The sequence below is a fragment of the Cyprinodon variegatus genome, unplaced genomic scaffold (assembly GCF_000732505.1).
Source record: "Cyprinodon variegatus isolate N-32 unplaced genomic scaffold, C_variegatus-1.0 Scaffold196, whole genome shotgun sequence".
NCBI lineage: Eukaryota > Metazoa > Chordata > Actinopteri > Cyprinodontiformes > Cyprinodontidae > Cyprinodon > Cyprinodon variegatus.
In genome coordinates, this window is record NW_015150649.1 from 457270 (window position 1) to 473394 (window position 16125).

At 37.2% G+C, this 16125-nt stretch overlaps 1 protein-coding gene across 2 annotated transcripts in view; it reads right to left on the minus strand.

Annotated features, from left to right (window-relative positions):
• pag1 (phosphoprotein membrane anchor with glycosphingolipid microdomains 1) overlaps window positions 1-16125 on the minus strand; it is a 68756-nt gene that overhangs the window by 39283 nt on the left and 13348 nt on the right. The window contains exon 2 of one of the 2 annotated variants that reach the window (XM_015379636.1): window positions 7147-7291. The exons of the other annotated variant lie outside the window; for it this stretch is intronic. The gene's annotated coding sequence lies outside the window, so the exon portion shown is untranslated. The remainder of the gene's footprint in view (window positions 1-7146; window positions 7292-16125) is intronic. 2 annotated transcript variants of the gene reach the window in all.

The window sequence follows — 16125 nt, forward strand, 5'->3', positions numbered from 1 at the left end:
TTCAGCAATCTCCACTTATCAAGTCTTATCACTGATGTGGACTCCAGCAGGCATCAGAACTCAACCTTTAGCACTTTTTAAACCCTATTTTATTATAGTGGAGCTATCAGGCTTATGGTTACTCAAGACCACCTGCTCTGTAGAATGAATTTCTGGGTCGTTGTGGGTTTATTTTACCATTGCACACAGTCTTGGGGGCCAAAAATGGGTCAAAAAACGGTTTCTTGTCAGAGGGTTCCAACAAAAAAACAAAGCTGATGCCACTGAGATGCACGGAGAGGCATGCTATTATTAATTAGCAGGAACAGGTCTAGACAAGTGAAAGCAAACAGTTGCTAATTTCCTGTGTTGTGACTTCTATCGGCCTCGTTTTGTGGTCTGGTAGATCCAGCCCTCCTCCTGGGCGCCTTGTGGGTACCAGTTATTGTTCCGCTGACAGGGCTAATAAAACAGCTGGTTGCAGCCCTTGTTATGGTTGTGAAACTGGCCACAATTGCTTGGAAAAAAAAAGAAAAGAAAAGAAAAACATGCCAGCATATGTTTGAAGTTGTTTTCCTTTCATAGGGTGGACTCCCTTTGTTAAAAGTGACAGGGAGAGAGACCATGCTTATTTCAGCTTTCAGCTCCTTTTATAGTGTGTTCTGTCAGCAGAACTCTCCATGAACACGCTGGCACATTTAAAAGAAAGAGGAGGCAAAGGAAAACGCGTGCAGTAATGTAGGACAACTAGAGAGCATCAGCTATTTCTCTTTGTAACATGAAGAGAAAAAATCAAGTCAATCAACTTTCTTAAGTCAATTAAGGCTTTAAAAGTACCTGCCATATTGATTTCCTATCTCCACTAATTAAACGAAGACCTGAAAGACAGTTAGTATGATTAAAAAAACAATTTGTACAGCAATAATGGCCTTCATACTGTGGCCATAATGGCCCATTAAATATACAAGAATGTATCAAGTGTCAAGCTGAGAAACCTTTTATGGGAAGCTCTTTAAAGGTTAAACTAAAACAGATGTTTGGATTCATTACCCGACTAAAAGCATACAGCATAGTTTCAAAGGTTCTAGCAGGAAATAACAGAGTTCAATTGGTGAGGAAGTATAAAAAAAGGGAGCTGAAAGAAGCACAACGAACTGCTTAGAGACCTATTTTAACCCTCAATGAAAGATGCAGATTCATTCCTGTTGGAAGAAGACAAGGCATGAGTAGTGGACCCATTTTACAAAAATTACAACAGTAGAAACAACCTCACCATTTCAAATTTAGTGTATGTGTGTTTCAGACAAAAAAATAAAAAATAAAATAAAATAGTAATAGTAATAGAAACAGACAATAGCAACTAAACCATGAAAAATGTTTATTTCACCTGACAATCGGTCTCCGCCAAGTGACGTCAATTGTTTACCTCGGGCGCGGTACACTACGCCTTTTCCACCTAAAATGGCGTCTTAGCAACAAATGTCACTTGACTGGCGGAGACCGATTTTCCTAAATCCGCCCCTGTTTTCAGGCTTATGTTAACTGTAATGACTTATCTTGGACAGGCTGCTAGGTAAACGGGCCTTTAGTCCTTCGTTTAGCTATGCTGCGGTTGTTTACACTACGCCTTTTCCACCTAAAATGGCGTCTTAGCAACAAAAGTCACGTGACTGGCGGAGACCGATATTATAAAAATGTAATCACTAAGTCAAGACCTTTGAGCAAATTAAGATTTAGATTTTTTTTCCCAAGTGGAGAATCCAGATTTGAGTGATTTTAGAGCTAAGAAAGACAGAAAAGCTACTGTGATTAAGGATAAATGAAAGCGATGGCTTTTTATGGGCTTAATTCATAACCAAAACAAAAACGGGGCTGATTGGATCTGTGAATTGAGAAGAGAAACTGCTGACCTAGCAATTAGCATTAGAAACAGACTTCTCAAATAATAGTGATCAGATGTGCAGTTGTGAGGGAAGATCCTTAACGGGATGAAGTTAATGTCAATTGCCCCACCTACAGTCTTTTTTCATTAATGGAGAATATTTTTGTTCTTTTAGCTCCTCCTTTATTCAGGGGTCACCACAGCACCTTATTAGGACATACTTGTCAGAGAAATCTAAGGCAAACTTTTTTCAAGCAAATAATTCTTAAAGGCAGTTTGCACTTGTAAAAATATACAATTATCTATAGGGCCAGAAAATAAAATAATGCTGGATATGCATCTAAAAACAACCAAAACACAGAAACTTTAGGCTTTAGTCTATGCTCTTGATAAATGTTTGACTGCAAAAAAAGTTATGTTAAGGCCACAAGAACATTTGGATTTTCTGATGCTCTTAAACTACCTGTGCAGTCAGTTTTCTGAGGAAATATGAGTGCTGCATGATAAGCATTGAGTAAGAATGTCATCAGCAGGGATGACAAACCTCTCTGGGTTTGGTTATCACTTGGCAGACTGTTCAGCACTCAAAGCACCGTGTCCCAATAACAGGCTATAAAAGTGACGATGCGCATCCACGGAATAAGAGGCTGCTGGGACGCATTCGAGGATAGAAGACAACCTTGAAGTGTGCAGAAATAAGGTATTAGGGATGACGCATTCACAAAGAGAACACAAAACAAGTGCACACATGTTTTCCCAGACACATTAGACATCGATTACGCCTCACGAGTGGTTGCCTAAGCTTAGTGCGTCTGGGGAGAGCTGTTTATGTGGATGTGTAGGTGTGGTCAGCTCATATTCCAGAGTCGTGCGCAACTGTCACTGAGATTAAAAAGAAGAAAGAGTAGCTATGCAAGCTGGAAGACACTTTTTCTGCTCTTGAATGAAAGATATTTTAGAGTAAATCTATAATAATAGAAAAATAAGGTACGCCAAGAATTCTAGTTCACCAATTTGCATTACATTAATGTTAATAAGTTTTTTATTTTGCTAAGAGGGTAAAAAACGCATAAGAAATTAATTATTATGAATATATTAGATCATTATAGAGCATTAAGATATTTAAAAAAAAAGATATAATTTTAAATGTTAGAGTAAAAAAAAAGCATGAAGAAAATCTGTAACCTGTACTATTCTATTTGCATTTATAAATGTTTCAGCAGAATTTTCTATCGAGGCTTTTCAGAGTTATAACTGTGGACCTACAGTTTACAACTACATAAACATGTATGAGCCGTTCTATGCTGCTGCCTGTTTTTTTTTTTTTTGGTGTAGTCCTGTTTCTCTGACTGTGACTGGCTGGATTTGCTCTCATCATCCTCTGGCATGGGGTTGGCTTGGAGTTCGTCTGCCTGGCTGTGTTTTTCCTGGATGGGGCCGCTTTTCACAGTTGCTTTTTGTATCTCTGTCTCCTTTAACCCCAGTCGGCCTCAGCAGATGGCCGCCCACACTAAGCCTTGTTCTGCTGGAGGTTTCTTCCATTTAAAAGGGAGTTTTTCCTCTCCACTGTCACTACAAGCATGATAGTGTGATAGCATAGTGTGAGGGATTGTATTCGAGTCAATGAATCGATGCAATCAACTGGTTTTCCTTAGATAGAAAACTTTAAATCAATTTCACTGTATGATCTGGTTGAATTGTAAAGTGCCTTGAGATGACATGTGTTGTGAATTGGAGCTATATAAATAAACTGAATTGAATTGAATTTAAGAGATAGAGTTCTACTGTCCATGCCTTCAACCTTTAGCTTAAATTAACAATTCAACCAACCTTCCTCTTCAGGACTTCATTTTTTAAATTGCTGTTAGTATTTGCCAGCAAGTATTGTGACTGCAGTCATTCAGCCTTCGATGAATGCCTCAACACCAAGTCAGTAAAGGCAGCAGACAAATGAACATTTCCATTGACTCTGACATGCCCACTCACAAACTGCAGGGTAGGTTTTTTGTTTGTCCTCTAGCTCATTTATTGTAATTCTCCCATAATCCTTTATGTGGCAAAATGACACAGCTGCCAGACATATCCTCTCTGCTGGCGCCTCAGACCTCCACTCCTTTCCTCTCCTCCTGCTCACAGATGAATTCTCCCTAAAATGAACGTACTTCACAACCACAACATATCCTCAAACATCCAAGTTAAAATGTAGGGACTCTCATCCCTGGAGAGCCGACACATCTTAGTGTTTTTGTTTGTAAGGATTGGACACACCCTGTTGACAAAGTTTGATTCATAACTCCCAAACCATTTGGTGACTCAGGGCTTCTGGAGAAAAACAGCTGTGCAATTTGTTTTTTTGCAAAGTGTGAATACTCTGGAAGTGCATAGGATTAAAAGCCATAACAGAAATCTGTACACAGCTGAACCGCGATGAAAAGCTTCAACACTAACAGGTAAAAACATGAACTGAAATGGCTTTTCGGTAGATGTCCAACTGTCCTAAATTAACTAGACAAGACAAAGCCGAACTTTGCATTTCTCGGTTCACTGATGAAGATAAGAATCCAGCCCCACATTGGCAGAGAGCTTCCCAGACCAAGCAGCAGACTGTGGGTTTGAAACGGTGTGCAGGGCTGTGTGGCATCTGGCCAAACTGCGATCTGCTTCCTAGCAAATCCTTGTTGATTTAATTTGTGCACAGTCGACCGGCAATGTCAACTTCGTGAAGCGCGGACCTGAAAGCTGGGCTAAATTAGATGAGCGTGCTTAATGCCTGCTTTTCTCCCTTCATTGGATGCGGGATGACAGCACATGAACGAGTGCTAAAACAGCCCAGAGAGAGCCAGTAACACCAACATCACAGCAAATAGGATTGGAAATTTCTGGAACAGTGTCTGTATTGTTGGGAAAACACCGCTGGAAAGGCAGAGCGAGGAAAACTCGGCTGCACGAATCACCAGACAGATGCTGAGTTGTTAATGTCTGTATCTGTGCAGATAAATCACACATTCACCTGGTTCCAACCAGCAGACAGGAAGAACCCTGGAAGGTGTTGTCCTCTGACTGAGGCTGAAAGCAGTTATTAAGACATTACCTCTTTAAGCCAGGTCTGTGAAAGGACCAATCCAGGATCATTAGTGGTGTAGCTTTCAGTGCTCAGCATGCTTAATGAGCAGACCTGTCCATCCTGTCTGAGTGATTACTGAGCAGGCTGAGCGCTGAGACTGACTGCTGTGTGTCTATGTCTCACAAAAGGCACACATTTTGCACATCCTCTGATTTAGAGGATTCAAATAGATGTTTAGATTAGTTCAAGATAAAATAAAACTCCTTTGAAATGTCTAAACCCAAACAAAGACCACCTGTGGATCACTAATGCCGACATTAGGGATAACTCTGCATTATGAACCAGCTGTGGTTTGGACCAAACAAGAGATCATCTAGTACTTCACATGTCCTAGACTGGCTCACTATGGCTCATTTTGATTGGAAGCTAATTTCTGTGTGTCTCTAAAAGAGAATTTATCACTAAACAAACCACAACTCATCTTAGGACGTAGATTATTTTCACAATTCTCACACATGTTAAATGTTTCCACATCTAGTTGGCCTTTTGCTACCCAGCATCTTAAAGCTCAGTTCAATCAAAGTAAAAACCAAATTCATCAGCAGGAAATGCACCACACTAGGGCTTAAACAAATAATCAGATTAATCATGATTAATCGAATACCGAAATAATTGTCAAATAATTTAGTTATCGATTAATCGTTAACTGGAGTATAGAGAGTGTAAAACGTGCCTTTAACTGACATAGCAACCTACTTAGAGCAGTCATTATACCAAAATTGCAATAATAATAATAAAAATTTCAATTGCTTTGATTCATTAAAAAAATCTTCTTTAGGATCCTTTTGCTGTCCAAATCATTAATCGGTTAATAATCAAACAATCGATAGATTAATCAATTAGCAAAATAATCGTTACACCATGCCCTATACCACACAAAGTCTCTTTTTCATCAATCTAAAAACTGATGCAGAGGAGAAAAAGCTGCTGGAAGAAACACTGAATCAATAAAGTTATAATGGTGTAAACAAATTCAGTTTAAGATCTAATATGGAAAATATATATAGATGTATTTCAGACTTTTTAAGGGTTAAAAATAAGATTTCTTTTTTTAAAGCTTCTCACATACATAGAAATGTGATAACATATTTTGGGCGGGGTTCTGTTTTATTTTTGATCTTTTAATGAATGTCCATTGTGTCCCTCCATATTTCAAAATATGAAGCACTAGATTGGTTATTGCACAGATTATGCTGCCAGAAATCTAATGAATTTCACTTAATATTTTGTCATCTTTACATAAACTGATTCCCTCCCAAAATAAAAAGCTAAAATCTGTCAATAAAATACAATTTAAAAGGGAGATAAAATAAATTGCACAGAGTATGCATTTATAGTTTGTATAGTATGCCCTTTTAAATTATGCTTGTGTTAGGATGGGGAAGAAAAATGTGACGAATAATGCAGTCTCTTCTGCACCAGTGCTGCAGCAGACTGCTTGTTTTTATCCTAGAAAAGCTACTCACTGCAGGGGGAACACAGGCCTCATCAGGGTGTTTCCTGCTGCTACTAAATGCATGAAAATTAAATCAGAGCAACAACAGAGAAGCCGAGTAGACAGACAGGAATTAAATGGAGAAACTTGAAGCTCAGATCTGTTACAAGCCTATGATGGCAGCCTGTTTGGTCAAGGTTAACTGTTACTGTATGAGCTTGCACTACCTGTTAGTACAGATAAAACAGCTGGATCAGAGGATTACCAGAGCAACTGTTCCCATAAAAAAACATTTCATCCTTGATCTAAACAAAAGAGCATCAATGATTGTAAAAGAAATTTCCACAAAGCTATAGTAGATCCAATGACACAAAGACCTGCAAAATGTCAAAATATCTTATTCTAGAAATTAAAACAACTCAGAACTACTTGCAGAACCATTATATGTTATTTAACCAGTGTATCTTTTTGGTATTTGGTACATCTGGAACATCAGACATGAAAACAATGAATAGTTAGATAAAAGACTTGCAGACTGACAGAGAAAGAAAGATTATTTTATAACACATTGGACTCTGAAGATGAAAAAAATAATTTTTGTGCTTGGAAATATTTTGTCAAAAATCAATATACCTTTAAGAATCTGGTTAGGATGTACATTTCTTAATGAAATAGATGCATCACACGGTTCTAAGGTCATATCAAATTATGTCCAGATGTATTTACCTCTTTGTGTTGTCTGAAGTTGGGCCAGAGGGATGGCAAGGTGCCTTGAAATCACAGCTTGGTGGAGACAAATGTTTGTCCAAGTTTTAAATGAAACAGCAACCAATGACTGCGACCATATGGGTGTTTGGTCCAGATTAGCGGTCTGAAAGAACATCAGAAAAGAGACTTCCATCAAAAAGCTGAAAGCATTGGTAAAAGCTTTTTATTTTCCACAATTATCAACTAACCCACCACAGCCTAGATTGCTTTTTGGATTGTATATAATTATTTGAAAAGCAAATGAAAAAAAAACAAAAACAAATTGAAGTGAAAGTGTTAGTTAAAATCTAAGGCTTTCACTCCATGGAGTGTTGGGAATTTCAACAGTCTGTTGTGTCTGGCAAAGCAGCATAAAAAGGGTCCTTTCCCATCTTGGATTTCCCGCAGCTAGTCACTTCCCAGGCTGTCTGAGCGTTGGCATTGGCTCACGCCCTCAGCTCCATTTTCCTAGTTTAAAGTTCCTCTATATCCATTAAATATCCCTTCAAAGTTTTGGAATCAGTTAGGAATAAAAAAATCCATCCAAACTAGAACATTTAAACAAATCCAGATGCTTTTCTCTCCTAATCCTCAGTTCTAAGTTCCACCGTTTGCTTTATACTCAGTCCCTTGTGATATCTGTCACCTCCAAAAGTGCCCATTTCACAACTTTTTCAAAGTCCTCTTTGAACTTGACAGCTTTTCTAAAAATCAAATCAAAAATATTTTCTTTTGCCATCTTCTCCCACGTTTTCCCCGCTCACCTCAGATCTTCGCTTTCCATTAAATGTCAAGGGGTCTGTCTCAGTTTTGAAACTGTTTTTGGTTGCTGTTCTGTGCAGCACAGCAAGGCGCCCTGCTGCGGTGCGGCTGTTCATTTTTTAGACTCATGTCTTCCTTTTATAAAACGACCACTCCCTTCTCTCCTTCCCTTTCTCACTTCCTCTTGCAGAAGCTAGAAGGTAAGCCCCTTTCATCTTCCTCCAGTCAAACTTTTCTCCCACTATTGAAGAAAGCTGCTGCACTGCAAGTTTAACATCAATACTTTAGCTGGTGTCGTTCTAACAAACAGGGCCGCATCTCGGCTAAGAGAGCCAACCCCGACCCCCAAAAACAGAAAACAAACTATTGTTAAAAAGCTCTACAGTCAGGAAGAAAAAATACAGCAATAAATCATCTTTTTATTAAAATTAAGTTCAGGCTTTTAACACTCAACAGCTATACTTATTTACAAGTTGGTCAGAGACTGAACATGATGCATGAAGAGGTTTAGGCGTTGACAGTTAGGAAAAATGAAGGGACATCAAACTCTGCAATTAAAATGTGAGTTCATAATGCAAATATCAAACAGGAGAAAGTTCGGAGAAATGTTGTTTTAGAGGAGTAACAGAATTAAATCAGGTGAAACTAAAACTTTTCCACTGCAGGAGTTCTGGATAGAGCATATTGACAGACTAAATTTTTTTATTATTATTATTATAAATGCCAAATATTTACATTATTTTTGTTTTTTTGTTTTACAATTTTGGTATAATTACTGCTCTAAACCTAGTCTCTATACCACAGTTAACCATTAATCCATAAGTTGACGATTATTTCAATAATCGGCTAATCATTAGTCCAATTAATTGTTTCAGCCCTAAATGAGTAACTAATGCGGTTAGTTTAAAGTAACCCAAAGTAAGTGTAGTTATTTCCTTTTCCTCCTTTGATGCTGACACAGAACTGATTAGTGGTAAATTGTACATTTCTTCTCTTAAACACACTTCAACGCACGCTTATGTAAATCACTGGGGAGCGCTTACAGGTTCTCTCTTGCAAGTCATGGTGCAAAAAAAGGAATAAGATTATTAAATTTAAAGAAAAGTGACAGAGCCGTGATATCAAGCCTTCAGCAGAGACCCGAACATATAAAAATAAACACAAACTGCAAACAGTTGGAAATTAAATGAACTTTCTGAATCCTTTAAGATATCAACTGAGGATTTTAGGAAAAAAAACATTAGGGGCCGACTGTCTGGGAGGAGAAAGCTTCCTCAGTTTGGATTAACAATACGCTCCTTGTTCTTTCACTAGGCTCAAACTGCTTTTATCAAAATCGATTTACTCGCTCATTTGACCTAACTCTTAACCATCTCACATTTTGTCACATTTTTGTTTTTTCCATCCTATCTTTAACATTTTACTGCTGTCATCTTCTTCTTCTCAAGTATAAAGAAGCAAATTTATCAGGCAGAAACAAAAACCCTTTTCAAAAGGCTCAGCCATGACAGAGACCAAGGCAGGAAGACCCAATGAGTGGGAAAACAGAGGAAGACAGAGTAAACTCTCTGAATAACATGTGAAAACCAATAAACAATATCTTCAGGGAGTTCAAATTACATTAGATGCAGGCATGATGCAGTTAATTGCCTCCATTTTCTATTTGCTATTTGTTATGCATTTAGATACAAACACTACTTCCCCTTTCTTTCTCATTTATACACACAAACACTCACACACACACACACACACACACACGTATAAAGACCCAATGCTCTCTGATATTATATTGCCCTGGGGTCCATTAACCCGAGCATGAAGACTATAAAAAATAATTGGAAAAAAGACAGAAAAATCTCAAGAGTAAAAAAAAAAATATATCAATTAGTTGCAGAAAGAAAACCTTCACAGCGTTATTAGCGTGGGGGGGGGGGATTTAAACTGATGAACATTAGTTGTTGACATGCCAAAAATGCAAATATAAGTAGATGTTTAGGGCAATTTCATTTAATACTCTTTGACAAAGTAAATAGCTTTTGTTTTTTGTTAAAATAAGTAAAAAAAAAAAAAAAACAGAAACAACCAATTTATTTTATTCCTCTAATCTGAAAGAGTGAAATCACAAGGTACTGTATGAGAAGGTGCACTCTTTTACAAAAGATGGATTAAGATTCATAATACAAATATAATGGAATAAAAATATATAATGGAGCATATTAAATACATAGTGGTTCAGCTAGGAAAGCAATCAATAAATGGAGAGAATAAGAAACAGTTGGGGAAAAGGTAGAAGTTTTTCTTATAATGATGAAAAGATGGAAGCTGGAGAGGGCAACATTTACACTGGAGGAGCCTCAGAGAAATCCTGGCACAACAATGCAACTTAGCCATACCTGCAAGAGTGTATGGTGGTGGCAGCATTATGACTGGGGGTTCTTTTTCTCCATATGGAATTGCTTTGTTTTATTTTGTAAAAGATATGGGAAAATATTGATAGATCTAAAAATCTGACAGCTGTTATTCAAAGCCTCCAGGTGACTTCTAGAAAAAAGACAACGAATAAGGATGAAAGTAATGTTTCAGCATCACAGGGAGTCTAAATTAAAAGAAAGGATCTGTATGACCTTGCTGGAGTCTGGACAAAACAGTGACAGGACTTCTGCAGTGTCAAAAAAGATCCTCAACAAGCAATATTAACAAAATATAACCGAATGAGAGAAATGTTATACGTGAGAAATTTGTGCTGAAAGACTCAAAACAAAGACTGAAAACTGTAACTAAGACAAAAAGAGCCACAGATAAGTATCAGTTGAAGGGTATGAAAATTATACAACTGGGTTATTGCTGCTTTTTCAGTTCTCCGTGAAAAACAAAAATAAAATAAATTATACATATACATATATAGATCCAAAAAGATATTTTTTCCGTTAGAGGTGCGTATAAACATGTATCAATTGAGGAAGAATGTTCTAATAACAGACTAAACCGCCGAGAAAATGTTTCGACTCAGACATAATGTCAAATATGGCGGTTAAAGCTAAACATCTAATGCTCTTTTCCAGCCATTATGTTAACCATAAATACATCTCTACACCAAATTTATGATTTTATTTTTGGATAACTGAATAAATAATCTTATAAATTACTCACAATATCTTCATGTTCATAAACAGCTGAAGAAAGCCAGTATAACGATTACTGCTAAAGTTTAATTACTACAAATTGTGCATCTGTAAACCTTTCTAAGAGCTATCATTAGTTTAGAGCCAACAGGAAGTTTCACTTCATTATCCATTTTTTGTCATATTTAAAGTAGTAGGAAAATTAAACTGTTCTCAATTTTTCTACATAATTTCCTAAAAAGAAATAAAAAAGTTGTCTTTCATATTTTTATTGTTTGTTTGAAAGTGAAAAATGAATGAAAGAATGATACAGTCATTTGTGATAAATGCTACGTCTGAACATTTTGAACAATGTGTTTTAATCTCCTCGTAAGCACATTTTTCTTTTTTTTTTGTAAAATAAAAACTACCTCAGGTAAGCATAAAAAACTTTTTGTGAAATATAGTAAGTCAATTCAAATGTTACTATTTCAATCAAATTCTTCTAATAAGACACTTTAAAATGACTTAAAAAAGGGAATGGAAACATGTAATAGTATGCAGCTTTTGAATTTTGCATATAGCCGGATATTTTTGTTGGTATGAGGTCACATTTAAGACATTTATTCAAAAGCTACAGAGAAAAATAAAATAAAAAAAACTCCTAGAGTCATGAGATTTCTTAAGATCCAGCCTCCTGTGTTCCTCTTTGTTATTTCAGTCTGTTTTCATCACATTTTTAGGATTAAGTAGAAACGGCCCTGTGCTATAATGACCCCCGAAAGCTCTGTCTTTCACTTCCCACATTTCTCACTTCTGCTTTCTGGCTTTTCTGCTCTTAACCTTCTTGTGCCACGACAAGCATAATTGACTCAAGCAGTAGAGAAAACAAATAACCTGAAGAGTTTTGATTTGCATAAACTGGAGCCTGGGGATACATAAGCTTTATCGGAGAAAGGACGCACTAAAGCACGTTTCCACACCTTGTTTGTTTTCGGCTTAAATTAATACACCGGTAGGCAACGAGATAACAGGGGCATTTCCTATTATGAGCCTGCTTGGGAAAGGGGAACAGGGAGGTACGGTTTAACTGTGAGAAGGACAGACTTGTCTTTGCATACCAGACATTTCTTTTAACCTTATGAACAGATCTAAACAGCTGGGTGGTGAAAGGGAGTGGTGTATTTAGAGAAACATGTGACAAATGTTCAAAGAGGAATGGAAAGCAGACAGAATGAGGGAAAAATGTGAAACATGCCAAGGAGACAGGATGGAATAGGAAGGCCAGGTGGAAGAAAACAAAAAAGTAATCGTAAGAAAAAAAGGTCAAAGAGACTCCCAGAGGAGGAAGGAAAATGAGAAATAAAGAAAAGGTGGAAAATGGTAGCGGCCAGCCGGAGGTCCTTCATGATGGATGACAGCCAATCATCTCCCTGTCCATCCATCACCTGATAGCACATAGAGGGAGGAAATAAGCAAAGTGGAGCACAAAAAAACAATATACTGCTATAGTAGATGTGTGGCTTCATGCAGCTTATGTGGAGAAACAATTTTTCCAAAGAAAAAGAGAGAAAATCAAAGAACAGACATACAGCCTTTCAGATTCCAAAACAACACTCTTACAGCTTAGAAAGTGTCTCTGAACAGAAAAGCTATTTCTCTTCGATCACATGATGATCACCACAGAAACCAAGTGGCACTCACCATGACTAGAAGCTGCATCCACTACAGACGGACTCAGTGTCATGTCGTCACACCAAGCTTTCATCAAAGGCTTGTTAAAATAAAAGCCTCAAATGGAACTTAGGACACCGCAGGTCATATCTTCCCCTTTAAATGGTCTGCACAACTTTTTTATAAGGGCAAATAGTTTTTATAAGAAACTACAATCAGTCAGACTCAGTTTTAAATGGATTGAACTTTACTTTGTATAAAACTATATTTGGTTAATTACTAACTGGCCAGAGTGTAAGGTACATCTCTTTTAATTCTAGGAAGTGAAATAATTAATCAACCATTCAAATTGCAGAAACCCAATTCAGTTTTGCATTGACATGATGGAGAAGACTCACCAATGTTTAAAACTATCAGAATTTGAAGAAAATGGGTTAAAAGGACTTTCAATGAGGCAAATGCCCCATTTACACCACCCCTCTAAAACCGATCTGTGCCGAGTTCGGACCGAGCTTGGATCAGTTAACTGTGCCGAGCCTGGTTCCTTACGACCATTGACACATCACGCTAGCACGTTTCTTTCAATGCTCTCTAGGTGGGAATTACACAAACAAAAATGGCAGCACCCATAACATTCAGGAACTTATTTTCCTGAAAGCATCCTCCGCCCAAATTCCAATGAGAGCCTTGGTCTCGGCATCCTCCAAAGTCACACTAGGCTCTTTCGATGCCATTTATTGTTAATAGGCTGAGAAGAGGGTTACTGTATGTTGTGAACATGTGTAGAGATCTGTGAATTGCAAAGCCAGAAATGCCAGATAACCCACTAAATGAGTCAGCTGACTGTAAATAGGAGATGATGCGGTCTGCTCATGCGGTCTTTGTTATCAGAGAAATGAGCCACAACTAAACTGTGCCGAGCTCTACTTTAGAACTACTATTAGATTGGCACGCTTCGGTTATATCTGGCACGGTCCAGTTCAGTTTTGCGTTCCATTTAAACTCAACAGTTATCTCAGTTACCATGCTTGGACCATTCTCTGCATGGTTTCAAAAGGCTAGTGTAAATGGGGTTATAGTTTTTAACAGGCTGGTCTGAGTGATTTAGAAACTGTCTTGCTTTTACACAGAATAGTCGAACTTGCTCTATCAGAGCATAGAGGAGAATAGGCAGACTGAGATGAAATAAAGTGAGCAGCAACTAAAATAAGCAACAAAGTATGCAGATTGTCATTTCTAAATGCAGAACATTTTAACGTTTGATGTAGACCAGGGGTCTCAAACTAGTTCCAGAAAGGGCTGTGAGGCTGCAGGTTTTCTTTCCAACCAGCAACAGCACCCCAGACTCCAGTCATTTCATCAAGTGAATCCAGTCTTGACATGATGACTTGATGAGATGAATGGAGTCTGGTGGGCTATTGCTTGGTTGGAAAGAAAACCTGCAGCCTCACGGCCCTTTTTGGAACCAGTTTGACACCCCTGATGTATACAGACTACGGCAGCAGAACAACTTATCAGCTGCAAATCGCTTAGGCTGGTTATAAGAAAACATATACAAAGAGCAAATAAATACACTCTAAAATCTTCCTTTGACTGTCCTTTCAGATCAGTTCACCACATCGCTTGCTTGCATGCAAAAAAACAACACAAAGTTCAGTCCAACATAAAGCCAAAAAGAAAATGTTTTAACCAGAGAAAAGATGCAAGTCTTTTTTTTTTTAACTGGCAGATATTTTCTAAGTATGCAAAAAGGAAGCATACAGACCTGTGAGCACAAGCATGTCCTTCAAATGCACAAGGGTAAAATGTGTGTTTGTCCTCCCTGTAGTGTTTCCCCTGCACTGTGTGAAACAAGGATCCCTCCCTTAGATGACATTATAGCATCTCTTCTCTGCAGAATACAACTACAAGTACAACTGCTGCATCAGCACCTTTTTACAATAAGGTACGGGCAAGCCACTATAGATCCCCTGCCCTGGATTCAACAGCCCCAAACTGCTCCATCAGCATCCAACCATTAAGTTATCACTTGTTCACATCATGGTCATACATGAAACATGCAAACACACTGAAGCAATTAGAAGTGTTCAAATTATGATGTGAGAAGGACGCTTCCCATCTGACCTGCTACAGAGAGGATGTTGTTGGTTCTCCACCCTATCCTGGACGCTCCACTTGAATTGAGGACTAATAAACAAATCTACCGGAAGTCTATGTTCAAAAGGAATAAATAGAAATAAAAGGCAACGAGACCAACAATAGAAATAAAAGTAAAACTTTAAGATAGTTTCTACTCAGACATTTAAGGAAAACTTAAAGAAAAAAAATCCTCATCCACATCCATCATCATTAGTAGTAGTATTACTAGAAGTTAAAAATGTTTTGCTATTTGTTTGAATATTCCTCATACCTTTTTTTAAACAGTGTTATTCAAATAACTAGAATGAGTTCCCATGAGACTTCTTTGTCAGAATAAAAGCCCCTTTGAAAATAACAGCCTTTAAGCAATTGTTAACATACTTCTTATAAAGCCCTCATTTATGTATTAATATATTTTCTATTAGTCAGATTTAAAGGTATAGTGGATGTTGGGTCATCAAAATAAGTGGTCCTACTAATTTTACATCATTCTGGTGATATGCCTTTTTAAAGCAGTCCTACGTACTCGTCCCCATTTTCACTTACGGGTGTTGAGTCTGACATAGTGGAAAATTTGCAAATCTTCTTATATAATGCAATTCATTTTCTAATTGAGTATTCATCTTAAAATCATATTTTTGTTTGTCACTTTTTTTTTATTTTAAAGCAGTCACGGTTTTAATTGGCAACCCTCAGGTCCCAGCCTCTAACCCGATGGAGCACATATGGCTTAAAGAATATAAAATGCACTTTTTAATCAGGAATAAAACAGGCCTAGCAATGGCAACATCATCCTTAAACTAGAAAAAAAAAAATACTTTATATGTTATCTGTACCAAAAAGTTTACTTTAAGATCTATGGAGTAACTTTTGATATATTTTGTTGTATATTTTCAGGAGGAAATAATTTGTAAAACCCTCTGGGCTTAATAGGTTCAGTCTTCATCATCCTTCCCTGATGTTAATAACTTCGTCAACATCTCTCAACTGAATGTTTAAACTTCAACAAACTGTCTCTTCTTCCACAGAAAAATGCCTCCTGATCTAGATAATTACAAAACTGCTTCAATATATATATATATATATATATATATATATATATATATATATATATATATATATATATATATATTAGTGCTGTCAATCGATAAAAATGTTTTAATCGCATCAATGCCTGAGTTAACTCGCGATTAATCGCATTTTAATCGCAAATTTTTTTTCTGATTGAAAATCATTTAAATACTCTCGATGACATACAAAAAATACATACAGGCTAGGTTTG